This window comes from Oncorhynchus mykiss, chromosome 10 (assembly GCF_013265735.2).
Source record: "Oncorhynchus mykiss isolate Arlee chromosome 10, USDA_OmykA_1.1, whole genome shotgun sequence".
NCBI classification, from domain to species: Eukaryota; Metazoa; Chordata; class Actinopteri; order Salmoniformes; family Salmonidae; genus Oncorhynchus; species Oncorhynchus mykiss.
This window is the reverse complement of record NC_048574.1, coordinates 30425007-30449315: the sequence shown is the minus strand read 5'-3', so window position 1 is coordinate 30449315 and position 24309 is coordinate 30425007. Positions and strand designations below refer to the sequence as shown.

Sequence of the window (24309 nt, the reverse complement as noted above, 5' to 3'; positions counted from 1 at the left end):
TGTACCTGAGCTCAATTTCGAGTCTCATAGCAAAGGGTCTGAATACTTATGTAAATGTAATATTATTTTATTTTTTTTATTGTTTTTTATTGCTAAAATGTTATTGCTAAAATTGCTAAAATGGCTAAATAAACAGTTACCCATTATTGGGTATTGTGTGTAGATTGATCAGGGGGAAAAAACTATTGAATCCATTTTAGAATACGGCTGTGATGTAACAAATGTGTAAAAAGTCAAGGGGTCTGAATACTTTCCAAATGCACTCTATTTCTTCTAGCTATTTATATTTCTTGGATGGTTTGCCATGAGAAAAACAAGGGGTATAATTATCTATGCCCACTGTACAAATGACTCTTGCATAACTGGGAGAGGAAGGACACTTTATTTAAAGTTATTTTCTTCCTTTATTGAGTACTATCAAAAAAAGAATAATGGAATGTAGAACTGTGATTTGTTTCCCATTATATAGGCTAGGCCTACCCCAGCCAGTTAGACTATATATCACACCCTGATAAGTTTCACCTGTCCTCGTTATTGTCTCCACCCCCTCCAGGTGTCGCTTGTTTTCCCCAGTGTATTAATCGCTGTGTCTCCCCAGTGTATTAATCGCCAGTTCGTCTTGTATGTTTCCAAGTCAACCAGCGGTTTTCCCATTCTCCTGCTTTTTGCATTCTTATTTTTCTAGTCCTCCCAGTTTTGACCCTTGCCTGTTTCTGGAATTTGTACCCGCCTGTCGGACCATTCTGCCTGCCTTGACAATGATCCTGTTTGCCACTCTGTACCTCCTGGACTCTGATCTGCTTTTGACCTTTTTGCCTGTCCATGGCCATTCTCTTTCCTACCCCTTTGGATTAATAAACATTGTAAGACTCCAACCATCTGCCTCCTGTGTCTGCATTTGGGTCTCGCCTTGTGCCTTTATAGTACGAACTGGCCATTACAGACCAGACAGACTTGGACCAGCTCCGCCTAGCTGTCTCCCTGCAGGGAGCCACCATTGGGAGACATCAGGAGTTGCTACAGGGCCTTTTGGAAGGGCTGTTCCTTGACAGAATGCCACGACCATGCGTTAAAAGCTATTATGGAGCAAATCAGGGAGTTAACTCAGACTGCCTGCCACCTCTGGAAAAACTCCAATCACCCAGTATTTTTTTCCCTCTATCTGTGGTGAGTTGGTACAGCCTTTCCCGACTCCCCATGAACCCCGCTTACCACCTCCAGAGCGATATTCGGGGAATCCTGGTGCCTGCCGGGGTTTTCTTTCTCAGTGCTCGCTTATTTTTGAGCTACGGCCATCTTCATTTTCTTCAGACCGATCAAAGATAGCGTATATAATTGCCCTAATGTCGGGAAGGGCACTCTCCTGGTCTACGGCAGTTTGGGAACAACAATCTGCCATTTGCAGGCATTTGGAGGAATTCATGGCAGAGGTGAGAAGTTTTTGAGTATCCGGGAGAAAGGCGGCCAGCAAACTGCTTGACTTACGTCAAAACTCCCGTAGTGTGGCAGACTACGTGGTGGACTTTCGTACGTTGGCCACTGAGAGTGCCTGGAATCCGGAGTCTTTTTTTTCAATACTTTTCTGCACGGATAATCTGAGGAGGTTAAGGATGAGGATCTATCACTCCAGTGTTTAATTGCTAAATTGTAAATATTTTGCCACTATGGCCTATTTATTGCCTTACCTCCCTTATCTTACCTCATTTCCACACACTGTATATATATACTTTTTTTCTCTGTTGTGTTATTGACTGTATGTTTGTTTATTCCATGTGTATCTCTGTGTTGTTTGTGTCACACTGCTTTGCTTTATCTTGGCCAGGTCGCAGTTGTAAATGAGGACTTGTTCTCAACTAGCCTACCTAGTTAAATAAAGGTGAAATAAAAAAATTAAAATGTAAAACTTGAAAGTTGTCTTAATTCTCGCTCCCAAAACTCCCGTGGCTTATTTTTCAAAGTTGCATGATTTGTTTCTAAATGTCTGAGCAAGAGTGAAGGTTTCATCGAGTTGTGAGATAGTACTTTTACACATATAACACACTGTGACTGGAGAAAGGCACTACGCCCAACATAAGTGATCCCCAAATAAATGTAGTTCTCATCATATTTGAGCCTCTTCGATGGTCCAACTTCCCTGTCTGTTGTTTGGTGCTTTCCTGGGTACATATGGACCGTTAGTGGAATACCCGCGAGAGTAACGGTTAATGTGATTGGCTGTTAAATATTTGACTAGGCTACAGTACCTGTATTTGCCATTTTGTTGTTATTTCGCAGAACACCAAATGGTTTAATTGTATTGTTGGCAGTGAAACGAGGATACTCAGGTGAGAAAAAAAACTTGCCGAAATGTATAGCCCCGTTGGAAAATATAAATGGACTGCTTGAAAATGTGAATATTTTGTAAAAAAAAAAAAAAAAAAAGTATTATTATTATTAAATATTACCCCCGGCGGCATTGCGCATGAACCCCAGGTTGATTCAATTAAGTGCATTCTTACACTCCTGATTCATGTGGCGAGTGGTGTAGACTAGAGCAGGGAGTCCCAGGTATTACCCACCATGCCGTTTTGGATGTGAGTCTAGGGAGAGGCTCCTGGCTGGACCGAGGCCAAGTTGTCAGGGGAATCACAGGCTGATAGTCCCTGACACCGGATCCATTATCAGCTAGCCTGGTCCCAGATCTGTATGTGCTCTATAGCCAACTCCTGCAAAAACAGCACAAACAGATCTGGGACCAGGCTAAAGAGACGTACACAGCGACACTTGTAATGTACTTTATTAGCTAAATTACATTTAGCTAAATGTTGTGGCAGTTGTGTTTGCACTGGCAGATTCTGCTTTGTGTGTTTTGGCTCTTGTTCGGACTGATTGATTGCCATCTATCCGTAAATAACCACTACAGTCAAATTAGGCCTGTACCACTCTCCCTGTACTATATAGAATCCCTAGAAACTTAATGAGTGCTATTTTCTCCTCTCATCATGAGGAGTTTAAGGAAATTGCTATCGTCATCCCTTCTCTCCTCACACACACACACACACACACACACACACACACACACACACACACACACACTAGTTCTTCTGACACTACTGGCTGAAAGAGCAAACCCTGACAATATGTATTATAAAGCAATCGATTCTAGACACACACATAAACATGTGCATGCACACACACACACACACACACACACACACACACACACACACACACACACACACACACACACACACACACACACAGTACACAAGGCAGTACCATTTGAAAGGAACAATCGCTGAGTTATCAATGCCCAGGAGGGTAGGCCTGGTCTGCATACCATTGGACTGGCACGTCCTTTGCTGCAGTAAGATGCAGGGAGGCTCTAATTGCAAAGATAAGGGGAGTTGGACTGGGCAGAGGGTAGTTCGGACAGGCGCTGGTTTGGCTGGTACTTTTAGACTGGTGGGGAACAGTTACACCTCTCAAATTTTGCTAGACTTTCATTGAGAGGTCCTTGTGTGCTTCTGAGTGCAGTTTGTCTAGCAAGTCTTGCAAGTGTCCTGTATGGTAGTGTATGAAACAAACAGAGGTATGGGTTAAGGGCAGTCCTGATCTGTCATCTAATAAGTCTTCTCCATGCTGTCACCAGTAGGTAGATAAGGTGTAGTTACTGATAGTCATTTGGATTAACAGTGTTCATGTGAAAATAACAAATATTTTATGTTTCTATTAGCTGTCAATCAGTCTAACTCTTTTGGTGAACATACCCAGCAAGCATTGCCATTGCAATCTATGAACACAGCATTGCAAACAGTCAGAGAAAATGTATTAATTTCTCAATATTCAATGTGACAATATCCAACAATCTCACTGTGAGGATTAATACATTGACATAGTGAGGATGTGCAGGCCTGACTCTCCTCCAAGCCTTTTCCCGCAGGTCGGTTTTGAGATGCTGGTATGTGCAGGAAACAGACTGCATACTTGGACACTGACAGCCTCACTAACTGTGTGGAATGCTACTGAAAATCACCCAGCTAGCACATAATGTTCTGAGAACCAAATGTTTCTTAGAGCTTGGTAAGAGTGTGGTTATCCTATGGTTATTTAGCATACAACCTTCGCACAACTTTTTGGGAATGGTGCAGGATAGTTGCTTGGCTTTGGAACGTTCTCAGAACATTTAAGGAACTTGACAAAATAATGTTATTTTCTTGGTCTTTCATTACTTTAAAGCTGAAATAGCAAACTTTTTGGGCGACCTGACCAAATTCACCTAGAACTACAATGAAAATACAATATTTTTGGTTCTTGAAAATATATTTCACAATGGTTTAAATGGTACAATGATTCTCTTGTTTTGTCGCATAAACTGAAATTAGGCAAACTATTCGAATTTTAGCAATCTGGAAATGGCGGAGTGATTTCCGCATATTGCACCTTTAATGAAACGTTTCCTAAAATGTCAAACATGGTTACATTTTCGTGGTATTTACAGTCTTGTCTCATCGCTGCAACTCCCGTACAGACTCGGGAGAGGCGAAGGTCGAGAGCTGTGCTTCCTCCTAAACACAACCCAACCAAGCTGTACTGCTTCTTGACACAATGCCCACTTAACCCAGAAGCCAGCCGCACCAATATGTTGGCGAAAACACCGTACACCTGGTGACCGTGTCAGCGTGCACTGCGCATGGCCAGCCACAGGAGTTGCTAGAGCGCGATGGGACAAGGACATCCCTGCCGGCCAAACCCTCCCCTAACCCAGACGACGCTGGACCAATTGCAGCCGGCCGCAACCGACTGCGACAGAGCCTGGACTCAAACCCAGAATCTATAGTGGCACAGCTAGCACTGCTAGCACAGCTAGCACGATGCAGTGCCTTAGATCACTGTGCCACTCAGGAAGCCCTTACATTTAATTAAAATGTTGGTCATATTCTAGAAACGTTCTCCAACTGGTTTGACATTGGGAATAGGGGTCGACCGATTCTGATTTTTCAACACCGATACCGATTATTGGAGGACCAAAAAAAGCCAATACCGATTAATCGGACAATTTTTTATTTATATATATATATATTTGTAATAATGATAATTACAACAATACTGAATGAACAATAAACACTTTTATTTTAACTTAATATAATGCATCAATAAAATAAATGTAGTCTCAAATAAATAATGAAACATGTTCAATTTGGTTTAAATAATGCAAAAACAAAGTGTTGGAGAAGATAGTAAAAGTGCAATGTGTGCCATGTGAAAAAGCTAACGTTTAAGTTCCTTGCTCAGAACATGAGAATCAATGAAAGCTGGTGGTTCCTTTTAACATGAGTCTTCAATATTCCCAGGTAAGAAGTTTTAGGTTGTAGTTATTATAGGACTATTTCTCTCTATACCATTTGTATTTCAGATACCTTTGACTGTTGGATGTTCTAATAGGTACTTTAGTATTGCCAGCCTAATCTCGGGAGTTGATAGGCTTGAAGTCATAAACAGGCCAATGCTTGAAGCACAGCGAAGAGCAGCTGGCAAACGCAGGAAAGTGCTGTTTGAATGAATGCTTACAAGCATGCTGCTGCCTACCACCGCTCAGTCAGACTGCTCTATCAAATCATAAACTTAATTATAATATAATAACACACAGAAATATGAGCCTTAGATCATTCATATGGTCATGTCCGGAAACTATCATTTAGAAAACAAAACGTTTATTCTTTCAACCATTCCGTATTTTATCTAATGGGTGGCATCCATAAGTCTAAATATTGCTGTTACATTGCACAACCTTCAATGTTATGTCATATGTCATCATGTAAAATTCTGGAAAACTAGTTCACAACGAGACAGGCAGCCCAAACTGTTGCATAAACCCTGACTCTGCGTGCAATGAACGCAAGAGAAGTGACACAATTTCCTTAGTTAATATTGCCTGTGTAACGGCCGTTGTGGAAGAAGGTGGGGACCAAGGTGCAGCGTGGTATGTGTCCATATTTATTTAAACGGGAGACTCTGGCAGCTCAGGACAGACGGGCGGCTCTGGCAGCTCAGGACAGACGGGAGACTCTGGTAGCTCAGGACGGCCGGGAGACTCTGGCAGCTCAGGACAGCCGGGAGACTCTGGCAGCTCAGGACAGACGGGCGATTCTGGCAGCTCAGGACAGACGGGAGACTCTGGCAGCTCAGGACAGACGGGAGACTCTGGCAGCTCAGGACAGACGGGAGACTCTGGCAGCTCAGGACAGACGGGAGACTCTGGCAGCTCAGGACAGACGGGAGACTCTGGCAGCGCTGGACAGGGGGGAGCACCTGTAGGGAGGAGACGGAGAGACAGCCTGGTGCGGGGGGCTGCCACCGGAGTGCTGGTGCGTGGAGGTGGCACCGGATAGACCGGACCGTGAAGGCGCACTGGAGCTCTCGAGCACCGCGCCTGCCCAACCTTACCTGGTTGAATGCGCCCCGTAGCCAGGCCAGTGCAGCGAGGTGGAATAGCCCGCACTGGGCTGTGCTGGCGAACCGGGGACACCATTTATTTTTTATTTATTTTACCTTTATTTAACTAGGCAAGTCAGTTAAGAACAAATTCTTATTTTCAATGACAGCCTAGGAACAGTGGGTTAACTGCCTGTTCAGGGGCAGAACGACAGATTTGTACCTTGTCAGCTCGGGGGTGTGAACTTGCAACCTTCCGGTTACTAGTCCAATGCTCTAACCACTAGGCTACCCTGCCGCCCATGCGTAAGGCTGGTGCCATGTACCCCGGCCCGAGGAGACGCTCTGGAGACCAGATGCGCTGAGCCGGCTTCATGGCACCTGGCTCGATGCCCACTCTAGCCCAGCCAATACGAGGCGCTGTTATGTATCGCACCGGGCTATGCCTGCGCACCGGGGACACCGTGCGCCTCACGGCATAACACGGTGCCTGCCCGGTCCCTCTCTCTCCACGGTAAGCACGGGGAGTTGGCACAGGTCTCCTACCTGACTTCGCCACACTCTCCGTGTGCTCCCCCCAATACATTTTTGGGGCTGCCTCTCAGGCTTCCTTGACCGCCGTGCCAACTCCATTCTCCGGTATCCCTCCTCACATTGTTCCAGAGAATCCCAGGCGGGCTCCGGCACTCTCCCTGGGTCGACCGACCACCTCTCTATTTTGTCCCATGTTGTAACCTCCTCCAGATAGCGCTGCTCCTTACCACGCTGCTTGGTCCTTTGGTGGTGGGTGATTCTGTAACGGCCGTTGTTGGTGGAAGAAGGTGAGGACCAAGGTGTAGCGTGGTATGTGTCCATATTTATTTAAAATGAACACGGGAATAACAAAAATACCAAAGAGAAACGACCGAAAACAGTACCGGCTGGTGCAGACACACAAGAGAAAACAGAAAATAATGACCCACGAAACACAATAGTTAGTGAAAAGTGGAGACCCAGCCAGGCAAATCGCGATATAAAAAAAATACTGTCACGGAAAACTGTTTGGAAAGCGAAATGGCTATCGCTGTAGGCCTAAATAGAAGATAAATAAAATACCTATTGGAGTCTTTTCATTATCAAAATTCTCTACTTACAGTGCCTTCGGAAAGTATTCAGACCCATTGACACATTTTGTTACATTACAGCTTTATTCTAAAATTGATTTTTTTAAAAGTTTCCTCATCAATCTACACACAATACCCTATACTGACAAAGCAAAAAGAGGTTTTTTTTTCCAACCGTCATTTCGCCAAAGTTTAACACTTTTTTGGTTACTACATGATTCTATATGTGTTATTTCATAGTTTTGATGTCTTCACTATTATTACAATGTAGAAAATAGTAAAAACCCTTGAATGAGTAGGTGTTCTAAAACTTTTGACCAGTAGTGTAGCTATTTGGTTTTCCTGACTCTCCCTCGGCCCGGTGAAGCGCCCGCCTCCACCTCGCTTTGGTAGCTAACTCAGCCTGCACTCTTTTAAAAGTTTTACCATTGGAAGGGCCCCAGCCATCAATATGTAGCATAAGTCACTGCACTCTCTTTGCTTTTGATACACAAATGTATGTGGACACACCTTCAAATGAGTGGATTGAGCTATTTCAGCCACACCCATTGCTGACAGGTGTATAAAGTCGACCACACAGCCATGCAATCTCCATAGACAAACATTGGCAGCAGAATAACCTTACTGAAGAGCTCAGTGACTTTCAACGTGGCACTGTCATAGGATGCCACCTTTCCAACAAGTCAGTTTGTCAAACGTCTGCCCTGCTAGAGCTGCCTCGGTCAACTGTAAGTGCTGTTATTGTGAAGTGGGAATGTCTAGGAGCAACAATGGCTCAGCCGTGAAGTGGTAGGCCACACAAGCTCACAGAACGGAACTGCGGAGTGCTGTAATGTGTAAAAATCATCTGTCGTCGGTTGCAACACAAACTGTCTCTGGAAGCAACTTCAGCACAAGAACTGTTCGTCTGGAGCTTCATGAAATGGGTTTCCATGGCTGAGCAGCTGCCCACAGGACTAAGATCACCATGCGCAATGCCAAGCGTTGGCTGGAGTGGGGTAAAGTTCGCCATCATTGGACTCTGGAGCATTGGAAACGCATTCTCTGGAGTGATGAATCACGTTTTACCATCTAGCAGTCCAACGGACAAATCTGGGTTTGGCGTATGCCAGGAGAACGCTACCTGTCCGAATGCATAGTGATAACTGTAAAGTTTGGTGGAGGAGGAATAATGGTCTGGGGCTGTTTTCCATGGTTTGGGCTAGGCCCCTTAGTTCCAGTGAAGGGAAATCTTAACGCTACAACATACAAACGATTCTGTGCTTCCAACTTTGTGGCAACAGTTTAGGTAAGGCCCTTTCCTGTTTCAGCATGACAATGCCCCCGTGCACAAAGCGAGGTCCATACTGAAATGGTTTGTCGAGATCAGTGTGGAAGAACTTAACTGGCTTGCACAGAAACCTGATATCCCGCCCTGACCTTAGTTATCTTTGTTTTCTTTATTATTTGGTTCGGTCAGGGTGTGACAAGGGTGGTGTGTTTCGTTTTTGTCTAGGAGATTTTGTATGTCTAGGGTTATTTCTAGTCAATGGGTTTATATGTCTGTGGTTGCCTCGATTGGTTCTCAATCAGAGGCTATGGGTTTATTTGTCTATGGTTGCTTGGATTGGTTCTCAATCAGAGGCAGCTGTTTATCGTTGTCTCTGATTGGGAACCATATTTAGGTAGCCATATTCCTTGGTTTATCTGTGGGTTATTGTCAGCACTTGTTGTATTAGCGGCGCGGTCGTTTTGTATAGTTTAAGTGTTTTTCATTTATTAAAAGAAGATGTATTCATATCACGCTGCGCCTTGATCTCCTCGTTATGACGAACGTGACAGAATAACCCACCAACCAAACCAGGACCAAGCAGCGTGAAAGGGAGGAACAGCGCTTGGTGGAAAAATGGACCTGGGAGAAGGATGAGTGGGTAACAACCTGGGCAGAGATAGAGAGGTAGTCGATCGATCCAGGGAGAGTGCCAGAGCCCGCCTGGGATTCAATGGAACAGTGCAAGAAGGGATACATGAGAATGGAGGAACGGCGACGATATAAGGGTACACGGCTAGCACTGAAGCCCGAGAGGCAGCCCCAAGATATTTTGGGGGGGTGGCACACGATGAGATTGGCTGAGTCAGGTAGGAGACCTGAGCCAACTCCTCGTCCTTACTGTGGGGAGCGTGTTACTGGGCAGGCACCGTGTTATGCTGTGGAACGCACGGTGCCTCCAGTATGCTATTCTAGCCCGGTGCGCTCTATTCGGGCTCCTCGCATTGGCCGGGCTAGAATGGGCATCCAGCCAGGAAGAAGGGTGCCGGCTCAGTGCTCCTGGATGGTCTCCAGTATACCTCTTTGGACCAGGATATCCCGCGCTGGCTCTGCGTACTGTGTCTCCGGTGAGCCTGCACAGCCCAGTGCGTCCTGTGCCATGCAAGGCGAAAATAAACATCCAGACAGGACTGGTTGTGTCAGCTCTACACTCCAGACCTCCAGTGCGCCTCCACAGTCCAGTACGTTCTGTGCCTGCTCTCCGCACTCGCCCTGAGGTGCGTGTCCCCAGCCCAGTACCACCAGTGCCAACACCACGCACCAGACTTCCTGTGTTTCTCCAGAGCCCTGTATTTGTAACAATCAATTCATAAGGTGGCTTAAAATTAAAATGAGACCAGTAGTGCAAATTATCTGGTTAATTTGAAGTTATACATTTTAAGTTATTTCTGTTGGAGTTATGTTATGGGGAACAGGTTTGGCTTGCTGGGTCCTCTATATTACAGCCACAGAAAATAATTGACACCAAGCTTTTAATTTGGCACGTCAAATAACACAGTTTTATTATAGAATCTTGTGTGTTCTGAATTTGCTCGTGCAAGCCAAGCACCACCACTTCTATCAGTAGCACTGTCAAAGCTGTACAAAAATGTCTGCAAACAAGTAAACACTGGCCACGAACGATGTGTTTACAATACTGCGTTAATAATAAAGCATTATTTGTTCGACCTCAACTTCTGGGTAGCTAGCTAGCTTTAGCTTGGTACCTAGCTAGCACCAATACAATCAGCCTGAAAACAATGACCAGTAGAAACTGCAGTCATTTTCATTATTCTTAGCAATGATTTAAGAATACTTGTGACTAAGTATTAGCTAGGTAGCCACTTGTTGTTTGCCTATTGAATTTGCACTTCAGTTCATAAAAATAAATAGCTAGCCAGATAGCCAGCCAGTTTAGCTTTTGGGGCGGCAGGTAGCCTAGTGGTTAGAGTGTTGGGCCAGTAACCGAAAAGTTGCTTGATCGAATCCCCGAGCTGACAAGGTAAAAATCTGTCATTCTGCCCCTGAACAAGGCAGTTAACCCACTGTTCCCCAGTAGGCCGTCATTGTAAATAAGAATTTGCTCTTAACTGACTTGCCTAGTTAAATAAAGGTTCAATTAAAAAAATATATATATATTTAATCTGGCTAGTGGGGCTCGACCGGACCAGGTTATGTGTTGTGAAGCTAGCCACAATAAGGATTAGGCACAATAGTGTAATTTGTGGTTTGCCTGCTAAATAAAAGTACCTCTTTGAAAGTGATGCAGAAGGTTACAATTGGTGGAATCATGCCATATTTAGACTAGATAATGTTAAACAAGGTTGGAATGTGAAGCAATTAAATGGGGTATCAGTCTACTCGGTGACACCCACAGAACACAACTGTGAAGAGTTTACGCAAATATTAGCGTTTTAGCTCTTATCGCAGGACTGGGAAATCACCTCCCCAGTCAGCCTATCGTGTGTACATTCATATTGCACTGTACAGCTTTACCTAAGGATTGGGGATCAATGAAATGGGGTATCAGTTTACTCAATACCCAATATATTTTTTTCTCAATGTCCTCCTCAGACTTATCAGACTCCAAAACATCCACGCAGTATTGTTTTTCCTCGGGAATAGTGTTCAATACACATAGGTTGACAATACATGTGGCTCAATTCACAGTTGTTTCAGAGTCCTGCAATAAGAGCTATGACGCTAATGCTCTCTGGGTGTCACTGAGTAGACTGATACCCCATGTCATTGATCCACAATCCATAGGTAAGGCTGTACAGTGAAATAAGTTTGCCCCAATGCAATTCTAAAGTATAATACATCCAGTGTGATTTGATATAGTTTTGGCAAGTCGGTTAGGACATCTACTTTGTGTATGACACAAGTAATTTTTCCAACAATTGTTCACAGACAGATTATTTCACTTATAATACACTGTATCACAATTGCAGTGGGTCAGAAGTTTACATACACTAAGTTGACTGTGCCTTTAAACAGCTTGGAAAATTTCAGAAAATTATGTCATGGCTTTAGAAGCTTCTGATAGGCTAATTGACATAATTTGAGTCAATTGGAGGTGTACCTGTGGATGTATTTCAAGGCCTACCTTCACACTCAGTGCCTCTTTGCTTGACATCATGGGAAAATCAAAAGAAATTATAGACCTCCACAAGTCTGGTTCATTCTTGGGAGCAATTTCCAAACGCCTGAAGGTACCACATTCATCTGTACAAACAATAGTATGCAAGAATAAACACCATGGGACCACACAGCCTTCATACCGCTCAGGAAGGATATACGTTCTGTCTCCTAGAGATGAACGTACTTTGGTGCAAAAAGTGCAAATCAATCCCAGAACAACAGCAAAGGACCTTGTGAAGATTCTGGAGGAAACGGGTACAAAAGTATCTATATCCACACTTAAACAAGTCCTATATCAACATAACCTGAAAACCGCCATAAAAAAGCCAGACTACGGTTTGCAATTGCACATGGGGACAAAGATCATACTTTTTTGAGAAATGTCCTCCGGTCTGATGAAACCAAAATAGAACTGTTTGGCCATAATGACCATCATTATGTTTGGAGGAAAAGGGGGAGGCTTGCAAGCCGTAGAACAACTTCCCAACCGTGAAGCACGGGGGTGGCAGCATCATGTTGTGGGGGTGCTTTGCTGCAGGAGGGACTGGTGCACTTCACAAAATAGATGGTATCATGATTAAGGAAAACGATGTGGATATATTGAAGCAACATCTCAAGTCAGTCAGGAAGTTCAAGCTTGGTCGCAAATGGGTCTTCCAAATGGACAATGACCCCAAGCATACTTCCAAAGTCGTGGCAAAATGGCTTAAGGACAACAAAGTCAAGGTATTGGAGTGAAATGTGGCAAAAGGTCGCAAAGTTCAAGGGGGCCGAATACTTTCGCAAGGCACTGTATATAAGCATTCCTAGAGTCTTTGCACATGGCTGTCTAGCCTAGCTGTTTTGGATGACTATGTCCAGTACTTAAGTAGCCTATTTTTACTTCATTCATATTCAATTTTATGCTTAAATTGAGCTTTTGCATCAGCAGTAAAAACATGATCTGAAATGATGGTCCAGAGGTATTCAGGCAACCATTCAAGGTAAACAGGGGTAGCAGGTTTATGGATGTCTATGACGTCCGTGTGTGGGAGTCAGTGGCGGCATGAAATGTTTGTTCACCACAGCTGGGAGGCGGCCCAGCTATTATAGTCTGATGTGGCTGATACTTAAACACCCATAATGAAATGAGCATCAAATAGCTCTCATGCCATAGCTCTGTGTAGCTAACACATAAGCCTAGGTGACACACCTTTTAAGGGATCAGAGAATATTTGTGGCATCGTAGATAATAGTACTACTGGTATGTCACTGTGCTATTGCAGTAATGGGTATCCTAGCTTATTTCACTGGTAGGACTATGCCACTGTGGTATTAGGCCTACACATTAACAAGTAGCTTCCAGTAGTTCCAGAGCTTTGTTTAAGCTGTGTCCAAGTTCTATGGATGGGTCTCTATGACAGGGATCATCAACTAGATTTTTTTTTTTAATGGATGTTCGGGGGCCTGGAACATAATTACAAATAATTTGTAGACTGCAAATTGACCGTAAGAAACCCCAAAATATATAATATTTAACTAAAGCATAATAATTTCAAACCTTGCTTACAGTTGTACACAATCATGTTTCACTATTATGAGTGTGAATACTTGGGAACAGATTTCCTAAATTAAAATCACTTGGAGCTGATTGTCTGGTGTTTTTACAGTCTTTTATGTCCAACAAGGAAAACTTGTTTTTGCTCAGAAAACTTGGGGGCCCAAATAAAACCACCCGCAGGCCAAATTCCTCCCGCAGGCTGCCTGGTGGGGAACCCTGCTCTATGGAATACACCACACACACTTTGGAATAAGGCCGGCAGCTGAGGTTGAGTTTGCTGAGATGTGGCTTTGACCTGCTGTGATTATTGCGAGAGAGCTTTGACACTGGCAGTACAGGAAGTTTGGCCCTTGGGGAGTCCAGCTCTGACTCTGAGAAAAATATGAAATATACATGAAAGACTAGCTTAGCTTCTGGATAGTGGTGAAGTGTGTGTGTGTGTGTGTGTGTGTGTGTGGGGGGGGGGGGGGGTCTGGGATGACAGATCCAAAATTCATACAATCACACTGCACATTTAAAAAATAAATAAAAAAGAACAAAAAAAGCAATGAGGCTAATGCAACAGATCAGACTGTTTAGATTAAAATGTTGATACAGTTTGATTTCTGCATATTATAAGCTCAACAGTGGGAATGTTCCAAAATACCATTAGCGGGAAAACATTGTTCTCTTGCTTTATTTTGTTTCTTTTTTTATTCCACACCAGATACAAACATACACATGCGAACAACAACTTACAGATGCACACAAACAATGACTAAATATCATCTCTCCAGATCCGCATACTCACACCCCCATCCCTAGTGCCTGCATTATTGTTTGCGGCATGGCCTTAAATTGTACCAATTTGTTTTTCTCGGTCGCCCAAGTTATTTCAATAATATACCATTTGATTTTTCCATTGTGTTAATGATGGCGGATTGATTGATTTCCACATTTTTTTAATACTTCTTTTCAAGATAAATGATAAGTGATGAGAAGAGAATCATCCAGCCCATTGGGTATCTCACTACACCCCCATATGCATGTCTTGAAATATGCAAACAGATGGACTAAAAGTAAGTTTACATTGTAAAACTTCTGACAACCAACTTTCTTGCTCTGCCAATGACTTTTGGACTTTATAACATTCCCAGAAAGCATGGATATTTGAGTCATTATTAGTTTTACACTTAAGACATGACTCTGCTGTTGTGCTGTAGAATTTGTGAACTTTGTCTCTTGTATAATAAATTATATACATTTGTTTATATTGGATTAAGCATACATTTACTTTAACTGTAATTTCGTTAGTTATGCTCCAACAGTCCCTCCATCTTGTGCCAACATCAGTTCTTTTTAAGTCTTGGTTCCAATACAAACATTGTTTCTGATGAGCAGTTTCATGTGACAGAGATGAAAATTAAGAAAAAGGAGAGATATAAAGATGCATCAACTAGCATGGGTTACATATATGACTAGGATTATGCCTTATGCTGCTGGACAATAAAAAATAATTTGGTTTGAAAACCAATAGAATATGAGAAAAATGCTGGTTTCAATGGCATATTAAGATTTTATCAAATAATTCCCTCAACATTTCTATTTTAGTATTTTGGCTAGGCTAGGCTACTTTGGAACAAGGTAAGACATGCTTCATAAAATGTCCAGGTTCTAAACAATTAAGTTTATTGTTAAACCGTTTCAAAATGCTGACCGCCTCTGCTCAGATTCAAGGTGGGTTATGTGCGGTTCTCAATAGGCACTGTCCTTAACTCTCCGGTCTTGTAACCATTATCTGAACAAACCGTGCCTTGTCGATAGAATCAAGCCTTTTGAGATTAATGCTAATTGTCCGTTGTTATATTTGTCATACATGATTGGCGTTTAGCCTATATTTATGCAATTAAGTCTCATTAACTTTTGCCAAAAATGTCTGGCTCTTCCCTCATGTCAGCATTGGTTTGGTATGCATATCATCTCTACTTTGACATGTAGGCTTTTTTATTTAAGTGGCCTAAATAAAATAAAAAATTATTTGAATATTATTCCAATGTTGGCCTCTCTGATTCAATTCTGAGTAATTGTTTAATTTTGTGATTATTTGTACTTTTTTTCTTGTCAAATCAATATTCTTCTTGTCCGCCAATTTTATTTTCTTGTCCCAGACAAGAGGACAAGCGTTTATGTCGAGCCCTGGTGTGTGTGTATGTGTGCGTGCACACGTTTCTGGGTATGTGTGTGTGTCTACGATACATATTGTCAGGCTTTGCTTTCTCAGTCAGTGGTGTCAGAACTACATTAGGGTTGGGTGGTATCCAGATTTCCATACTTTCATATCGTGCCTGTGCCATCCCAGGATATACAGTATTACTGGTAGTGCACACAAGGGGAGCCTTTTCTTTAAAAAACATTAAAAAGTAACTTACCAGAATGCTAACAAAATGCTAACAAGTACTAAGGAATCCCCGTAGAAGATGCTAGGTAAATGCTAATGAGCACATACATTTTTTTACTACTAAGACAGACAACCCAGATCGTAAAGTTATGCAAGTATCTCAAAACGCAGTTTGCAACATGCACAACATAAATATTAGATAGTAAGGACCTTAATCCAGGAGGGGATTGTCTCTGCTGCAGTTACATTGAAGCTTGATCTTGCAAGCTAATGTGAGCAACTTAGCTAGCATTAGCAAGTTAGAAAAACCCAGCTCGAGATAATTTATTTGTCACATTAGATTTGGCACATTAGATAGTTAACTTAATAGGTGGCAAACATTAGTAGTGAATTTCATACAAGTGTAACTTGATCACCTCACTTAAGTTGCGCTGCAGAAGTAGCTGACCTCAAGAAGCTCCCGTTTTGCTCATTGTGCTTCTTTGTAAACAAACAACTGTTTTGGGACACTTTGCCTCAAACAACTGTTTTGGGACACTAGTACCCTTAAGCTTCATAATAAAAATTATGTGAGAGGCGAAATGATGATCTGCTTTATCTATTACCTAGTGCACAAGTTGACTGCAGGTATTTATTTATTTTTAAAACGTATGAATATTCCAATTTAGGTATATACACTACCGTTCAAAAGTTTGGGGTCACTTAGAAATGTCCTTGTTTTTGAAAGACATTTTTTGTCTTTTAAACTAACATCACAATGATCAGAAATACAGTGTCGACATTGTTAATGTTGTAAATTACCATTGTAGCTGGAAAGGGCAGATTTCTAATGGAATATCTACATAGGCTTACAGAGGCCCATTATCAGCAACCATCACTTCTGTGTTGCAATGGCACGTTGTGTTAGCTAATCCAAGTATATAATTTTAAAAGACTAATTGATCATTAGAAAACCCTTTTGCAATTATGTTAGCACAGGTGAAAACGGTTGTTCTGATTAAAGAAGCAATAAAACTGGCCTTCTTTAGACTAGTTGAGTATCTGGAGCGTCAGCATTTGTGGGTTCGATTACAGGCTCAAAATGGCCAGAAACAAATAACTTTCTTCTGAGACTCGTCAGTCTATTCTTGTTCTGAGAAATGAAGGCTATTCCATGCGAGCAATTGCCAAGAAATTGAAGATCTCGCACAACGCTGTGTACTATTCCCTTCACAGAACAGCGCAATCTGTCTCTAACCAGAATAGAAAGAGGAGTGGGAGGCCCCGGTGCACAACCGAGCGAGAGGACAAGTACATTAGAGTGTCTAGTTTGAGAACCAGACGCCTCACAAGTCCTCAACTGGCAGCTTCATTAAATAGTACCCGCAAAACACCAGTCTCAACATCAACAGTGAAGAGGCAACTCCAGGATGCTGGTCTTCTAGTACACAGGGAGAGGGCAGAGACTGTCTCACAGCATGGGGGATGGGATTATTTCTACACACTTCCTGATTCACTTTAGGTTACTTTGAGGATAAGGCCATGGTTTAGCACACACATCAGTTTCCTTAGTCCCAGGTGCTGCACAGATGCTCTGGAGCTGCTGACGTGGACACACAGACACACACACAAATACAATAAAAAGTCTTATGCACATGTGGTGAAAGTAGCTGACACATTTGATTTAACATTCAGTCTATGTGTTGCCCTGAAACATGTACAATTGAAATGTAATCATGTAATTTCCAATAAATTATAAACTGGTGAAATGCTGTTATACCACATTCACCGCGTCTGTTTTTGTCCGGGACAACAGGTTGGCTAACTAACGCTAAGTCGGGACCTTGGTAAATTTAAAGCGGCAATATGTAACATTTGGGGTGACCTGACCAAATTCACATAGAAATGTGTGTTATAGATCTGTCATTCTCATTGAAAGCAAGTCTAGGAAGTGGGAGATATATTTTATGTGCGCTATTTCTATGCTTTCCTTTTTCAAGTTTTAATTTGGGGTCTTTTACTTTCGGTTTTGTACACCAGCTTCAAACAGCTGAAAATACGATATTTTTGGTTATAAAAATATATTTCACAGCGGTTTAGATTCTCGACACTATATTTGCTTGTTTCGCCACATAAACTGAAATAAAGCAAACTATTTCAATTTTAGCAACCAGGAAATTTCTACATAGTGCATCTTTAACAGTGAGTGAGTGAGTGATGACCATGAAAACATGCAAGACTGATGGCTATAGCTATGTTCCACAAATATATTTTTCTGGCTTTATCTCTCTATTTGTGGTATTTTACCTGGCCTCTCTGGCTTGCTAGGTAATCAATCATCTGATGACATCTGCAATGTTGTAGACCAATGTATAACCATCTGATTACCTGTTTGTTAACGTTCACGAGCTGCATTTGATTGCATGTGATCGTATCCACTGATTTTTCTGCACGTGAAACTTTTCATGACGCAGCAGGGAAATGGGTTTATTGTATGCCTGTATTTAGACTCTGACAGTGGTAGTTGAAGTTCCCATACACACAGATGTCCCTAAGATGGTATACCGTAAGCTTTCACAGACTCCAAAACATTCTCTACACAATGTTTTCAGCTTAGGGAAGCCTGATGAAGACAATTTAGAGTTGTGAATGCTACTCCAGGACAAGGGTTGCCTGCCCTTGGACTAGGCTGTAGCAGACCTGTTTGCTGTAATATAATGGGATGTAGCGTAATGTAACATCAGCAGCTGTGAAAGAAAAGACATGGTCTGTTAGTCAGTGGTTGCAAGTAGCTACAGATGAAGCAGCTGTAATAAGAGAGAGATCCCCAATGAGGTGCAGATGTTGGTTATGTTTTAAAGCTACGTTTATGGGAGCCCAGGGCCAGAAGCACTGCCCTGCTGCCAGACTAAGGTGATTCCATCTGTACAGCGACTCAGTAGCTGATGGCCTTTTTCCTGTGTGGGAGCCAGGCAGCCACTTGGTAGCCTGGTCCCAGATCTGTTTGTGCTGTCTTGCTAACATATGCATTTGCGTTACAGTTTGAGATCTGGGACCAGGCCAGGCCAGGCTAGCCTCCTGGGCCCATGGTCACCGATGGAGAATGGAGGTGAAAGAGGGACAGAAGAGCTGGGTGCAGATCAGCTACCTTGGCGTCTTATCCTCTTCTTCTCAGCATCAATAGGAAGCTATTATTGTTTGGCGTTGAAAAAAACTTATGTTAGAATGAGTCATATGAGGACAGTGGAGAATCCCTCCATTGAATAAATATTATTATATATTTTTTTTACTTTGATCCATTCATGCAAGTGTTTCACAGGGACAAGTTTTTCACAGTCTTTCGCTTTGTGTGTTTGCTGAACTGCCCTAGTTGGTACTTGGTAGGGCAATCCTGCCCATGCACAAATAGCCTCTGCATCTGTGTACATTTTTCCTCCTTCAATTTTTATAGTGTTAGTCAATAATTCGATATGATTTGAGGTCAGTCAAATGTGGCAAGAGGGATAAGGCAACATACATTTCACACATTTTTCCTTGGAGGGAAGAGAATACTCTCAATGAGTTTACAAAGAGAGAATATTCCTCTATTTTCCAAGATGATTCAGGGTTCTACTCTAACTTTCACTGGTGGCACTGGCACATGATTTGGCCACACCAATTTTATAAAAAAAAAAAAAAAATGATTGCTAATGACCTGGACTGTGTCCCATTTCTTAACAGTTCACCTGATATGGATGAAAAAAATAAAATCTAATCCAAAGTGCTGGAGTACAGAGATAAAAAAAAATGTATTATTGTAACTGTACTTTGAGCTCACTGTATAGTATTGTGTGCATAGTCAGTGCAAGATAAGGTCAGTGCAGATAGTCCTGGTAACCATTGAATTAGCTATTTAGCAGTCTTTTTTAATATATATTTTTTAAAACTAGGCAAGTCAGTTAAGAACAGATTCTTATTTACAATGACAGCCTACACCGACCAAACCCGGACGACACCTGGCCAATTGTGCGCCGCCCTATGGGACTCCCAATCACAGCCGGTTGTGAACCTGCCTGAAATCAAACCATGGTGTCTGTAGTGACTCCTCAAGCACTGAGATGCAGTGCCTTAGACCGCTGCGCCGCTTGGGAGCCCAGAGTCTTATGGCTTGGGGATAGAAGCCTGTTGGACCGAGAGCCGATGCTCCTGTACTTTTTGTCGGACGGTAGCAGAGTGAACAGTCTATGGTTTGGGTGACGAGAGTCTTTGACTATTTTCAGGCCTTTCTCTGGCACAGCCTGATATAGAGGTCGTGGATGGCAGGGAGCTCGGCACCAATGATGTACTCGACTGTCCCACCACCCTCTGTAGCGCTTTGTGGTTGAGGGCGGTGCATTTGCCATATCAAGCGGTAATGCAGCCAGTCAAGATGCTCTCGATGGTGCAGCTGTAGAACTTTTTGAGGATCTTTTCAGCCTCCTGGGGTGGAAGAGGTGTTGTCGTGCCCTCTTCACGACTGTGTGGACCAAGTTAAGTCCTTAGTGATGTGGACGCCAACTTGAATCTCTCAATCCGCTTCACTGCAGCCCTGTCAGGGTAAATACTCTCCCCTCTTTCTCCTGTAGTCCACGATCAGCTCCTTAGTCTTATTGACGTTGAGAGAGAGGTTGTTATCCTGGCACTATACTGCTAAGTCTCTGACCTCCTACTTGTAGGCTGTCTCATCGCCCTTGGTGATCAGGCCTACCACCGTTGTGTCGTCAGCAAACTTGATGATGGTGTTGGAGTCGTGCATGGCCACGCAGTCGTGGGTGAACAGGGAGAGCATCTTTTCCTATGGTCATTGTTATTGTCAGACTCGTGGCCTCACTAATGACTACTGTAAATCAGTAGTAAATCCATAGTGGTTGCCCGATGACACGGATTACCAATGTGACTTGTGAGTCAGTTGTCTACTTGGTAAAAATCTCAATATTGTATGACAGTGGTTCCCAACTCCAGTCCTCGAGGACCCCCAACAGCACACATTTTTGTTGTAGCCCAGGACAAAAAACACCTGATTCTACTTATTGAGGGCCTGATGATTAGTTGCCAAGTTGAGTCAGGTGTGCTTCACAACACAACAGGCAGCAGCACAACATGGTAGCAGCACAAACATTGTTAGGGACAGACAACAGCACGAAGGGAAAAAGGTACAGACAACATTACATCATACAAAGCAGACACAAGTGTCAGTATGACTGTCCATTATTGAGCCTTTCAATGTAGAGATGGAGACAAAACTGTACCGTTTGAGTGTTTGTTGCAGCTCATTCCAGTCGCTAGCTGCAGCAAACTGAAAAGTGGAGGCCTTTTACAGAATGTGACTGGCAAACGCGTGTTGTATGTTTAGCTTTTAAAATAAAATCTGGGGAGGGGCTGAGTATAAGACTGTATCAGCTGCATATAAATGGATGAGAGAGCTTCCTACTACCGGCTTAATCCGGCTCTAAATCTGAATGTGTGTTTCTGTGTGTGGTGTCAAACAGGATGTGGGGCCTCTAACCTGCTCTGCTCATTAGCCAGCCTTTAAAACAACCTTTTGTGTGGTATTGTACAGTGCAGTACAGGGGTGTGGTCAGGGTTTCCTATTTTACCACTCACAAAAATCTTGAGCTTTTCGCATCACAACCCAGTGCAGCAATATTCTCCAGCTTATTATTACCCACATTTTCTATGGCCTTGGCATGTCATAGGTTGACCGTTTCAAATTTGAACATTTGGAAAATGTGTAAAATGTGGGCCCCACCACAAATGTTCAACCCTCGGCCCTCCCTCTTCTCTACTGAAGCTAAAGCTATTTTCCAATGAGACAAAGATGAGCTTTGTCAGTGTTATCCTAGTGTTTGGACTTCACTTCAACACAGCCAGGACATTTGGAAGTGAGAAATGTTGTCCACCAAAAGGCATCTGCCACTTTTGATTAAAAAAATAGTGGTATAGTCAAAGACATGACTAAAAGAAGAACACATCTTACTGAAGTAACTCAACACAGACTCAGTTCTCTAAAGTGATATAACCATACAATGGGGTGGTTGTGTCCTCTACAATCTCTCCTACACATGATCTAAGCCTAAGGTATCTGGAATTAAATGACAAGCTACAGTGTCCTGAGGGGAGGGAACCAAAGCACAGGATACAAAGAAAGCAATGAGACATGCCGTAATCAATTTCAAAAATAATTTGTGACAAAATGCTGAATATTAAAGTTAGCAAATATCTTACATGATCATGTGAAATAAAATAACATCTGTCTCCTGTCTCCTCTCCCACCGTCTGTACCTCAGCCTGGAAAAATAGTCAAAGTAGGGAGGGAGACTTCCTCGTGGCTAGACCATCTCTCTCTCTCTCTGTGTGTGTGTGTGTGTGTGTGTGTGTGTGTGTGTGTGTGTGTGTGTGTGTGTGTGTGTGTGTGTGTGTGTGTGTGTGCGGGAGAGAGAGAGAGGGAGGGAGGGAGGGAGGGAGGGAGGGAGGCAGCCACACATAGCCAGCACAGGGGCAGGCTGCTTCCGTGTCTTGATCCGTGTATGTGAAGGCAGCTGAACTGCTCTTGGCCCTGCTGCTCTTTCTCAGTGCCTCTCTGAACCAGAGGTCTGGCTGTCGCATTGCCCTCTAGTCGCAGTGCTTTGTGTGTAGTCTGTCCAACTCAACTCTGTCTGTAGTCAGTGCCTCTATAGTGGGAGGTACTGTTTACAGGGCAGGGTCAGTTTCTGGGAAGGAGTCATCAAAACACTTTGTGCGTGAGGCTGCTCAAGACCAGTGCGTTTTGTTTCTGTGAGTACACTTCTTCTCTCCCTCTGCCTAGCCCTAGCCTAAGTGTTACTGTTTTGAGCAATGTTTTAGAGATCTTACAGGGGCATGGGAAACTCAGAGCATTGGAGGCTTCGAACAGGAAACTTTGAAGTCATTTGAGGCTTGAGAAAAGTTGTAGGAAACCGTTGAACTTGAAAATGTATGTTTTTTATGACCATATCACTAAATCTGTTATAGAACAAATATCCACAGATCTTTTAACATTCCAACAGTAAAAAAATGTATCTGAAGTCACTGCTATAATACTAATGATGTTTGTCATAGTTCTCCAGCAGTACCTCTCCTTTGGACCCTGGGTTATTTAAAAGACTACATTATTTAAAGACTAAGGCAGCGGGGTCTCTTCCTGGGGTCCAAAGAGAAAACAGAACACAACAAATAAAATACATAATATACATACCACTACATAATACAATTCAAATGCATAATACAAAATATATAAAAATGTCTCTTCACAGTCCTTGTGATGCTCTAAGGTGTTCTTTTACCTAGGTTTTTTTATCTGGTTTTATTGCTAGCTTGAGCTACCTGGGGTAGCAGCGAGTTCCATGTAGTCATGGATCTATTTAATACTGTGTGTTTCCCAGCCCCTGTTGGACCTGGGGACTGTGAAGAGACCTCTGGTTGCATGTCTTGTGTTGTACGGATGAGTGTCTGCACTGTGTGACAACTGTTTGAACAGACAGTTCAGTACCTTTAACATATCAACACTTCGCACAAAGACCAAAAGTGATGCGATCTGTCTCTCCTCAACTTTGAGCCAGGAGAGATTGACATGCATACCACTAACATTCGCCCTCCGTGTACATCTACACTACCGCTCAAAGGTTTGGGGTCACTTAGAAATGTCCTTGTTGTTGAAAGAAAAGCACATTTCTTGTCCATTAAAATAACATCAAATTGATCAGAAATACAGTGTAGACATTGTTTATGTTGTAAATGACTATTGTAGCTGGAAACAGCTGATTTTTTAAATGGAACATCTACATAGGCGTACAGAGGCCCATTTTCAGCAACCATCACTCCTGTGTTCTAATGGCACGTTGTGTTAGCTAATCCAAGTTGATCATTTTAAAAGGCTAATTGATCATTAGAAAACCCTTTTGCAATTATGTTAGCACAGGTGAAAACGGTTGCTATGATTAAAGAAGCAATAAAACTGGCCTTCTTTAGACTAGTTGAGTATCTGGAGCATCAGCATTTGTGGGTTCGATTACAGACTCAAAATGGCCAGAAACAAAGCACTTTCTCCTGAAACTCATCAGTCTATTCTTGTTCTGAGAAATGAAGGCTATTTGTGTCAGTGCTGAGCATGTTGAGTGCTGCATAGCGGAGCACATATCAGAGGATGCGATGAAGCAGTGCAATATTCAACCCAACATCCTTTCTCCAACCAACTGCCAAATTGAGACCAGCAAGGACTCAGGAGCCCCTTGCTCATGTTCTTACTGTGGTGGTGGATGATGCTAAGGGAATGAATCAGGTTCCTTCACACCAATGTTAGCTACAGTATGTTCAGCTAGCGTTAGGCTAATTGTGCACATCTGCTCCCTCAGATAAAGACAGAGACACTGAGCCTGGACTGGGTAGAGAGACAGTACTGGAAGCCCGCCAACATAACCTGTTTTACTGTACC

General features: G+C 42.8%; 1 protein-coding gene across 2 annotated transcripts in view; it reads left to right on the top strand.

The window, feature by feature from the left end:
* The first annotated feature begins 22386 nt into the window (after window positions 1-22386).
* LOC110533632 (cytospin-B) overlaps window positions 22387-24309 on the top strand; it is a 136175-nt gene continuing 134252 nt past the window's right edge. The window contains exon 1 of one of the 2 annotated variants that reach the window (XM_036990047.1): window positions 22387-22634. The gene's annotated coding sequence lies outside the window, so the exon portion shown is untranslated. The remainder of the gene's footprint in view (window positions 22635-24309) is intronic. The other variant, XM_036990048.1, reaches the window with a different exon arrangement.